The following is an 11660-nucleotide window of genomic DNA, read 5'->3' as shown; positions in this document are numbered from 1 at the left end:
GACTCAAGATAAATATTTTCACACGCGACGTTTTCACTGCTAATGAAATTTTGCTTTCAACTAAATTAGTATCTGTCTGTGCAGCAATGTCTGCAACAATGACAGAAAATAAAATTAAATAATGCAAGCACTTTTAGGTTAATTAAACTTGAATAGCAGCAAACCGGTTGGCAAAACTAAGCTGAAATAAAGTGAGAACGAGAAGCCAGAACCCGAGCTAATGCCCAACAGCTCCCAGAGTCCACACTCCGGCCCGGACTGGGGTGTCCTTGTAATTGTTATTGCAATACTTGTCCTTTTCGGTGCATTGTCTGGCTGTCTCGCATTGCACTTTCAATGTATATAATTGTGTGGCCCTCTCACACAGCCTTTTGTTGCCGAATGCACTTGCTGCAGTGCATGCCAAAAGCACCACAAAGTGCCAAGTGCGGGTGGTTCTGGGCTCTGGATGCTCCTTTGCCCGAAAACTGAGTTCCTTTTGGGAAGCGCTCTGCATAGAACTGAATGGAAATCGTTTCGGAGAACGCTTGCCACTGGTTCCGGCTGCTTGAAAATCTGCAAAAGTAAACAAAAGTGTTGCCAACTTTCCAGAGACAAATACAAGCAGCAGTACAAGGAGCACTACAAGGATACGTTCGCCAGCTATGTACAGCTCCAGGTACTTGCAAAAATAACGATTTGAATTATATATTATTTAAATAAATTTTTCTTTCAGTTTAGGATCATATAAATTATTCAGTTGCTTAATATGTTAGAATTTATATATATTTTTTAAACTTTCTCGAATATTGTTTTTTGTGTATGTTTCGGGTTTTATCCAAGTGCAACAGTAAGTTTTTTTATGACTGCCTGCTGGTTTGCCTTGCTTATTATAATTGCCTGTGTTTTCCACCTTTCCCCAAGAAACTTTCCCCAGCTCTTGTGGGCTAGTAAGGGTGCAGAATTTTTGGTCGGCAGAGTGTCCCACTACAAATATAAGCAATGACATTGATGCTGCATGGCCTTTTTGTTTTTTTCCTTGCTTTTTTGAGGCAAAGAGGGAGAGTGTTTTGCTTTTGTTTCCTCTGCACATATTTATTTTGTATGCTTAAGTTTGTCGGTTTGGGAATTGTTATTATTTGTATTGTGATTGTTGGCAGAATGTCTTTGGCAAAAAGCATCCGAAGCGAAACCAAACCCAGTCAACATTGTGGTCAGCAAATGGAAATGAAATGGATTTTACATTAATTTGGGTTAGCTGGAAAGTAATTCTTTGTAACGCTTCCAAGGATATTAGAGTTAAAGACAATGTCATTCGATTAGGGTTTCGTGGAGAATAATTTATAATTTAAAAATCATAAAATTGTACGTCAGCATTACTAGTTACTTGCTTTATGATGAAACATTTTATAATCTGTTGACATAAGTTTTTTGGGTTACATTTTAAGACGAAAGATGCTTCCTGGAATCCGATTCCAACTGCCTGAAGTTGTTGCCAGTCTTTGGAATCTCTCCCCAGTACGGTTGTCGTCATAATGCCATTTGTAGCGCACACAATGGCTAATTGCTCCAAATGCATTTTAGCCGGAAGTGGCTTAGCTCAAGCCCCTGACATATGCACAGAAAGCCGAAGCTGGAAGCTTTCCCAGCTATTTGTCCTGCGTATTATGTACTGCATATTGGCCGGCATTATATGGCACTATCTGGCCGGTTGCCTTTTGCCCTTCTTGTTTCTATTTTTCTTTATTTTATTTCATTGTCTTTTTTATTTATTTAAAGCTATTAGCCTGGCTTAGTCTTTGGCTTTTGCGTTGGCTTCTGCTCCTTGTAGGCTGAGTGCACGGGACGTATGCGTAATGCGATTCCTCAATAAACCAGTTACTGAGCCTCCGGCCAGGACAAACTACAAAAAAGAAGCAGGAGCTTATGCAAATATTTAGTTTTCTTATTTACTTACATGACCCTTTCCAGTTGTCAACGCTCGGGCTGGGGTATTTAATTGAAATCTACAAGTTTATGATTGTTTTGTATGAAATTTCAATAAGCAATTAAATATGCATGCCGTCGCTTCCATTGTTTGCCTATATTGCTAGTGCCAGTGCCTTTGCCCTTTGTCCTTGCCCCCTGCCTCGGTTTTTATCCCTTCACCAGTTGCTGTTTGTTATGGCCCGGCTCTTTTGTATTGTGGCTTAATGAATTTTGTGGCAGCATAAATAAGAAACAGACAGCAGCTATTATTTGTCCGGTACTTGCATTTGTCAATATTTATTGTGGATATTGCTTTCCAGCAATTGCCACAACTTAAATTCAATAAATTTTTAAGTTGAGAGTCAGGAGCTCATTGAAAATTCTCTGGGCTAATGCAGTTTCGGGATTTATTCCGTCATAAGCCTACCAGCTGAGTGTAGAATTTATTTCGGCTAATAAAATTGATTGTGTTTTAAAACCCCCAACTGAGGAAAGTGGCAACCGGAAGGCATCGCCCCGGAAAAAATGTTACACTTTAAAAATGTGTCTTAGTCTGGAGATGGGAGCTGTTTTGGCTCACCATTTGGGTTGGAGTTGGCTGCTTATGCGTTGACATTTTTATGGGTATTTTATGTGAATCAAGTGAATATGGCAGAGACAGAGCTAAGCTCCTTTCGGAATCGATAAAAATGCAAATTAAACAGCGGCAGTGTGAGTGTGCAAATGCCCTATAAACTTGCATATGTGCCTGCTATATACATTTTACAGATAGAGATAAAGGCAAGCTCGTTAAAAGGAAAGCCTGGCGAAATTCAAGTGCCGGAAAATGGCTTTTGTTTTGAGGGAAAACTCCGGGAGTTGTGCTCTCTATCTCTATCTGCTCTTCTGCATATAAATATGAAAAATATTCTGAGAATGTCAAACGGAAACAAGTTTCCCAGTCTAGTTGCATGATGGAGCACACATGTCCTGGCGGCCGCTGGGCTCCCGGCTGGCAGACACTCCTTCGCCCAGTCGAGCAACAAATGAAAATTGCAGAAATGATCGGAAATGACCAATTTTAAAATAAAAATGTAACCAACTGTAAGTCTGAGAGCCCGAACGGAAGTCGAGCGCATGACAGGCACCACTACAGTCACAGGACGTGAAACGAGCCCCGGACGCACACAGTATTTCGTACGAAAAGCTGCAGTTTGGGGAACTCTTTCTATATCTGAGTGTCAAGTGCAGTAACAAGAAGAGATCGGATCAAGTCAGATATGACAAGATGACAAATTAGAAAATTTGTCAAAGAAGTTATCGCGATTCAGAGATGCCAGACAGATTTTCCTAGTATTCTGTCTCCGATTTAAGAGGGTTTATTGACCCCCAGCCTCCCGTGAATGCCCAAGGCTCATAACTCACAGATGTCGTATTATGCATGAATTTAAAAACAATAACTGGAAAACGCACACGCATGTAAGAAAACACACTTTCCTCATTCCCATCTTTAGTGGAGTAATAAATCAAGACGGAAAGCGGCAAGAGGAGAACCCTTTTCAATGATTTCTATGCAAAGTGCTGGCACAGGCGAAGTAATTCATCAAAAATAATATAACAAGACAGCAAATGAGAAAGAATGAAACGAAAAATGAAAACAAGTGAAGCAAAAAATGTGTATAGAAACTTGTAGCCATATAGGAAGTGGCTAAAAATATAAAAGAAGGAAACAAATTTGAGTTTTCATATCGAAAGAATTTCTGCTTCCCCTAAATATTGCGTATGTGAGGGCGCTGTGGCAAAATTCATATGAGAAAATCACGCTCGAAGGCTTCATATCCGACTCTGCTGGATTGCGAAATTAAAATCCACATATCAAGCTCTTCTTAATATAACATCTCTCTATGAAGAGTTACATGGTAGAGAATTACATTTCTATCTTAATCAAATATATATTTTTGGGGTCTCAAACAGACATTTGCTTTACTTTAATTGGTAGGGGGGAGTTCAGCAGTTTCCCCATTTTATTCTGAAAAATGCAACAAAAAACTTCATATAACTGACTCTGTCTAGGTGAAGTGCTCATTTTGAGATAGCTTTATATAGAATTAAAAGTTTTCAAGTGTGGCTATCTGTCCCCTAAATCCCATGTCCTTTCGAATTTCACTTTGCCGCTGCCGGAAAAAAACCGACTCTAAGCAAATTTCGTTTGGCATTCTTTTGCAGCTGGGTCAGCACTCTAGAGCGCAGCTCGTGCTGACAATCTCCTTGTTTACTCTCCAGTCAAATGTGTCAACAACATTGCTGTGCAATTAGGAAGGTCCTCGAAAGTGTGCTGCTAATTCCTCCTGCTCCCTGTCCTGGGTCCCAGCCCACTATTTCCACTTTAAACATAGATGAAATAAAAAGAGTGAAGGACCTGCTTTAAACGTAAAATAAAAGCGGTCCGGAAAAGCAATTAATAGAGCTACACATGTTGAACATACATCTACATAACACACCTACATCTGTTTTAGTTTCAGTTTTCGCACGGGCTGGCTTTTTTGTGCTGTGTGTTTTATTAAGTTTTTAATTAATGTATGAGCAGTTTAAACTTGTAAAAGTCCTGTCATGATAAACTAAAACAATATTTCTCACTTGGGGGCCAACGACGACAGCTTCCAGCTCACAGTTCACAGCCGTCCGGTGTCCGATGCCCGTTTTTCGGTTGTGAGTTTTGAGTGGAGCAGCTCCCCCACCGGCAGCCAAATTGCCCAAAGGAAAGCTTTTCAAAATAAATGAAGTTACGACCAAAGGATACTCGTCTGTCTGTGTTCCGGCTTGCTAAGGCATACATGGGTGGGTAGGTGGGTGTGCCATTAAAATATTTGCATCTCATTATTTAGTTTTGGGGATTTTCGGGCTCGAGTCCTTTTCAAGCATGTACGATTAGATAAAGAAAACCAGAGTTTAATACATAACTAAATATTTCGCAATATTATGGTAATTGACCTTCTACCAACTTAGTTCGCATATGCACCTTGGGTTCTTTTCGGTTGCAGGTTTGGCTTTCTTTTGTGGGAAAACTTTTGTTTCGTTTCATTTTTGTGTGCCCTGGCTCTCTGCTATCTTATCAGACAAATTGAATTTGTGGTCAGAACCCAATGAGTGTGCTAAACCGTTTGGCAAACAGACGTCAAGGAGCTCACACACTCGGGCGTGCACTGGAAAAGATACTGCTGGCACCCATCGAAAAAGTAATTTAGCGATTGTCCTTTCAGTTATTTAATTTAGATTGTATTGATTAGAAAGTGGAAGGCAAATAGAATAGTTAATATCCAGGGCAAATATTTATGAAACGGAATTGAGCCCCTGCCATTACTTTCTCTGTATTCCAGGGACAGTCATTTTTCAGCAGCCTTGCAATCTGCTGCGGTTGAGATAGCCATATGTGCGAGTGTGTTGGTGTGTGTGTCTAATCCTTTATGCATTTGGTATCCCAGACGTAGACTGACCATTTGCGAAAGTCTCAGCGCCATCTATCAACACATACACACTCGCAGGACGACACAATGCCCAGGACATTCACACGACATGGTCAAAAACTTTGCACAATTAAAGTTTAAGTGTTGCACAAACTTGTGTCATGTGCTTCAGCGAAAGAGAGAGCCGAGGAGCCAAAAGAAAGAGAGGGTCAGTGCCAGAGGATAGTGGCAACGATGGATGCATAAATTTCATTTTGTTATTATAGACTTTGCCCAACGAATTCCAGAGTGTTTGCTCAGTGTGTGCGGGTGGGTGTGCGGCTTGAGTCGGTGGACATGAAATAACACCTTTCGCAAAGTTGCAAATGCAGTAACAAAGTGTAATTAAAAAGTTTGACTACGCTTGCAAAAATAATGGAATCGATTATGAGCCGGCTTTACCAGTTTATCCATCGTCCCCGCCCACTCACTCCCGAAACGACACTCAATGGAATTAAAAAGATATTTTTCGCCTTTGACTCCCTACTGCCAGTTGCATTTCTCAGCTTTCAGATTTCGCCCATCCACTGGCCCATTCGGGCCATTGTTTTCGCCTCTCAAATGCAGACACTGTACGTTTGGTATTCAATGCTCGAGTAGCTGCTACAGCCGAGTGGAAAACTTGCAGAAACTGTCAATAAGAGCATTTTATGCATTCATTTCTTTCACATTTCTCCAATCAATTGAAAAAATTGCAAAACAAAAAGGAAGAAAAGCATTGGGGCTGTTGGCAATGGAAATGAAAACTTTTAAAAAGTTAATGCAATTTTCCTTACAAGTTGAACTCATTAAACGCCGGCATAGAACTGCCCAAGACTTTCGCTGAATTTGTTAAACGACGGCATGGCAATAATTAGCTGAAAGTTCTTTTAATCAAAAGAGATCATCCGATATAGCTTAACCACTTTATGCAAGCGATTAATTGTAATGGATAGTGCAATTGGCCATTAGCCATTTGTCTGTCGACGTTAATTAAGCACAACAAACGAAACGTTTTCATTTTAATACACAAAAGGGCGCCGAGCGGACAGTTATTGATTTAAGGTTAAGCATATATTTAAATTTTCATAAACTGTTATTAAAAAGGCAGATTATGCTGGCAGCAGTGACATCGAATGCGAACCGAAGTATAAAGCGAAGCGCTTTGTGCTTCTTATCCATTATTGTTATATGCACCTTGCTGGTGTTTATGTTTGCCGGCCATTTTGTATGCCATTTAATGTATTTTTAATCCGATTTAATTAATACTTCACTGATGGTTGTGACTGTCGCTTATTAATTATATTATTGTGCAAAAAAAAGAATATTAACAAGTTCCGCAAAGTCACACATAAATTTACGTAAACATCGCAGGTAAAAATAATGGTTCACCAAGCTCCATAAATAATGGATAATGAGCCATCTTAAAACGAGAGCTGAAATAAATACTTTAATTGTGACATCCATTCTCCCGATGACCCAAAAAACGGCTTAAACCCACCAACGAGCTCTACAAATTGTGTGTGAAAAATTAATTCTCAAAATGAATAAATCGCAAGAAAGAACAACGCGCCGGAGATCAGACTTTCCAGACTTGTTCACACATGGCTTTGGCTTTCATCGTCAATTAAAAAACAATTTCAATGTGTGTTTGTACTTTTGTCATTGTATGAGTGGGAAAAAGAGGGTGTGGCATCACAAACCCACGCACCCACCACAGACTCACACATGCGTCTGTCCATGGGCATGCTTGTAGGCTGTGTGTTGTGGTCAGTTGTGTTGAAAAGCTGGAAAATGAATCCTGAGGTTTTTGGGTGTGAGCTGACCCCCCATTTGAATGCCGCCCTGCCACTCACACTTCAGACCCAGGCCAGTTGCTCATACGCCAGGTAATCCCGTTTCCTTGTACTCTTTTATATCGGCCTTCTTTTCCGGCTGCCCTAATCCAAAGCAAACACCTGTGTCATAAACTTTAAGCCCCACAAAGTTTGGGGCCAAAAACCGAATTGGAATCATTGGAGCGTACTTAGGGTTTGCTATGTGAGAGTTGGCCAAAAAACGAAAACTTTTCGATTTGTCACATGGTATTTAGGGATAGTCCTGTTTCGGTCTTACAAAAAGTAAATGCTTTAAAAACTTTGTTGACATTGAGAATAAAATGTTTTTACTATATTTTAAAAAATCTAAAATTACTTTCCTTTAATTTTGTTCCTTTAAAAAAACAGATTAAATACCATAGTGTTCTTAGTAATTTATTATACCCTTTCTATCTAAATCTAGAAACAATTTTTTTTTTGGATTTTTAGCCACATTTTCTGGGGTCTCCTCTTCGAATACAACAAAAATGCATGGAGGGTCAATGGCCCACAGCGATGGCTGTATCTTGGCCAATTTCCATCAGATTCTTATGCGGAATACCTTAAACGGTTCGTAGGTAGATTCTCCAGGAGCATCAGGATCTAAGAATATAATGTTTATCAGATATTTTGAAACATTTTCAATCGCAATTTCCGCAATTTGTATCGCAATTTCCATCCGACGCAAAGTATCGGTAAGATATATCTGATATTTATTTTGTATTTCTTATTATATAATCAGTCATTTAACTACAAAGTATGGGTTTTCCTCCTCTTGGTATAATCACTGAATCTCTGAATTTTATAAAATGGTGAAGAGTAATGACAATGTACTGCTTATTAAGATCGGGGATTTTTGACATTTTCTTAATGTCCATCAAGTCTTTATTAGAGTTATTAACACTAATTTACTAAATCCCCAGACAAAGCCTGACATGATAGACACAATTCAAATAGATATACATTTTCCCATTTCCCAAACTCCTGGAAAAACGAATTTAATGTCACTTTTGTCGTTGCTTATGCTGTGGCGGAAAATCTCTTAGTGCGCGAAGAACATTTCTGTTGGCACTCATTTTCGGTGGGACGTCTTCATTTTCACAGCTTAGTGGCGGACAAATTCAGAGTTTTTGGTCACGCTCTCCCCTTGTTGCCAGCATTTAGCTGGTTATTGTTTTAACATTTACCCCACACCCAGCACCACCCCTCCCGAATGTCTGTCTGAGCTGGTTTTATCTTATCGTTATTAACGTTTATTTTATTGTCATGCTGCTTGGCTCAGTGGCAGTGGCAGATTCTGTCTGCTAGTTGCCATCAAGTTGCTTGTATATTTTAACCTTTCCTTTTATTATGTCATTATTGTCATTACTTGGCTCCCTCTAGCTGATCATCGCTGTGGCCTGCATTACTTTGATTATTTGTGGGTTTTCCTCCAAATGCTATGCTTTCAGTACATTATGCTCACATTTCTGTTTGATTTCTTGATGGCAGATTTTCATGGTACAGTGAAAGAAAAAGAAGCTTTTGAATTGAGCTACAATATTTATAATTCAATTTGCCAAAAAACTTATTCATCAGAATAAGATGTCTAGCTTTAATTTAAAACCAATTAATACTTAATACGACATATGCATTATTTTTTTCTGGTGCATTTTGCTGTCGTTTTAATGGCTTTCAGTAAATACATTTAGGCATTATTAATGCGATTAATGTCCACATTAAAGTATCTTTGATTTGTGCTCTCAAAAGACCGTGTGTATCATGATTTCCGCGAATCATAAAGCGTCATTTATAAAATTTCTGGGCCCATTCAGTTTGTTGACCCATAAATTCAGATTACGGAGACTTGTGGGTCGAGGCTTGACCAACAGGAAAAATATAAATAAAATTACTCGCTCATAAATTGATTACAATATCAATTGCTGAACTTTTGACTTTTAATTAAAGGGTGTGCAGAGTACACACTCAACAACCACAAAAAAAAACAAAAAAATGGACTCAGGATAGTGGATATGCATGCAGTTACCAATTTGGCGGAAAAATTCATACAATTCCGAAAGACTATGGCGAATGCATACATTTGGCCAGCAAAGAACGTTTTCCTAGCAACCTCTGAAGGAAAAATGTGGAGGCTGGGCCTGTAAAAATACGAATTAAAAAATGCCAAATGAATGAGAACGGGTACAGAACAGGGCAGCTCTGGGAGAAATTATAAATCAATTTAACGTGGCCAACAAGGCCCAGACAAAAGTCCGAGTTTCGAATGCGAATGGGAATCGTATTCGTGCCGAGCCACATAGTAAGTAAATGTGCGGTGGCGGTGGCACAGTTTTCCATTTTCCATTTTACAAGCAGTGCCAGCGAAAATTGTATAAATTGCCAACTCAAACGGAAACGCAATGACACCGGACGCCATTGACCTCCGCCGCCACCGCCGCCGACCCCCATGATGATACGGAGCCGGAATTGCCATCCGGGTTTGGGTTACGGGGGTACGACTGGGATCGGGTACGGGTATAGATGCAGGTCTGGGATAGCAGCGACGCATGCGCGGCTTGGTGGAGCCTCATCATCCGGCTTGTCGACACTGCCACGGATGCACGCGCTTTAATCTACAAACCGCAAACGACGGCATCAGATACAGATACAGATACAGCTACAGATTCGGATACCCGGACTGGAGGGATTGTGTATTGAAGCCACCAGCCCCGCTGCATTTTAAGTCAAGCAGTTGAACAACTGTTTGTAATTGCAGCATCCCTGGCATTGTGGTAATGGCTCTTTGGGGTTGACTTGGGGTTGCAGTTGCAATTGCCACTGTTGCCGTGGCCACTACCCGGCGGAATCTCTCACAGTTGAGTGCTGCAAAAAGTCCCTGTTACCGGATGTTGTGCAATAAAAATGCAAAGTGCGCAAAAGTTTCTGCCCAATAGCAGCCAGCTGATACAGTAAATAAATGTGAATTAATGCTTTTGGGCATTAAAAACGAATGCGGTTGCATTGGTGTACAACTGGGTATTAAGGGGATTTTGTGGCTATAAAATTTATTTGTGTTATGCGTGAATAGGGATAGGAAGAAGATTAGATAAAGCAATGAAGCTAGTCGTATGATGGTACGCCTAAAAGTATACCTGCTTTAAAAGTTCATTTTATTTATGTTTGTAGTTTGGGTAGGAAAAAGTATTTTTTATATTCATTAAATGTTAAATATGTACATTTGTTCAAAACTTTATAGTTTTTTTTTTTAAAGAAAAAATATGAAAAAAAAAATACCACAAATAATAAAAATTTGAGTTATTCTTGTTCCCGCCCAGGTTCGAACCGGGGACCTTGTGCGTGTGAAGCACACGTGATAACCGCTACACTACGGAAACATCTATGTTTAGAACATTGGTATTTCCAATTCGCCAAAAACGTTTCAGAATTTCTAATCTTTCTCTCTATTTTAAGAAATAAATAACAAAATATTGCAAATTTGTAAATTATTTTTCATATGATGTTGGGTTACAAAAAAGTTAAGTAGTTATATTAAAAAAAAAATGTTTAAAGGATATCGAACAATATAAAAATCTTTTAAAATAATTGTTCCCGCCCGGGTTCGAACCGGGGACCTTGTGCGTGTGAAGCACACGTGATAACCGCTACACTACGGAAACTCTTGACTTGATAACCGCCTACTTGGCCACCCAAATTATTGAGCTTTTTTAGAAAGTTGCCGTGACAGGTTGGCACCAGAAAGGCACTTGCTACAAATGTAAAAGACAGATATATTTTTTAGTTTCATGATGTCACGATCTAATCTTCTCCAAAGCTCTACTTTAATTTCATATTTAATGAAACGACTAAACTGCGCACCCCTTACTTCGGTTTAATTACGGAGCTTAAAAACTTAACGATATGTGAAAATCACAAATTAAATTACTTATTTAAATGTGATTATGCGCATTATTTATGGGTAAAGTGTTGCCATTGGTATGGGTACGATAAATGCAGTGCCACAAAAACGTGTGTTGCATTTCAAGGGACAATGGGGCTGTCGGATGCTGATGGGGGCACCGCTAGTTGGGGGGTGATGCCGGGGGTAATGCTTGGGCCATTACGTATACGCAGCGTATGACATTGAGCTAACGCTCTCGCTTATCGCTTGCACGTCGCAGCTGCTCGGGCGCATGGAATGGAGCCACGTTTGGCATAATGAGCGCTGCCACTTGTTCCTCAACCCCAACTCCCACTGCCGCTCCCAGCCCAACACCCCAATGAGCCAATGCCCAAAGCATTAGTGTTACCGATGGAAGGGAGTGGGTGTGGCTTTCAGGATCCAGATGGGCGGCTGGAGAAATCCTATATACGATGGCGCGCAAAACGTCAAACGGCAAATAGCACCTTGCACCTGAAA

General features: G+C 39.9%; 2 non-coding genes across 2 annotated transcripts; both read right to left on the bottom strand.

Moving 5' to 3' along the window:
• Positions 1-10565: 10565 nt before the first annotated feature.
• On the bottom strand, positions 10566-10638 carry Trnav-cac. Its single transcript has one exon. It is a non-coding gene; the product is annotated as a tRNA-Val (tRNA).
• A 209-nt stretch (positions 10639-10847) lies between these two features.
• On the bottom strand, positions 10848-10920 carry Trnav-cac. The gene has a single exon. It is a non-coding gene; the product is annotated as a tRNA-Val (tRNA).
• Between the last annotated feature and the right edge of the window lie 740 nt (positions 10921-11660).

This window comes from Drosophila ananassae, chromosome 2L (assembly GCF_017639315.1).
Source record: "Drosophila ananassae strain 14024-0371.13 chromosome 2L, ASM1763931v2, whole genome shotgun sequence".
In the NCBI taxonomy this organism is placed as follows: domain Eukaryota; kingdom Metazoa; phylum Arthropoda; class Insecta; order Diptera; family Drosophilidae; genus Drosophila; species Drosophila ananassae.
This window is presented reverse-complemented; position numbering and strand designations above follow the sequence as displayed.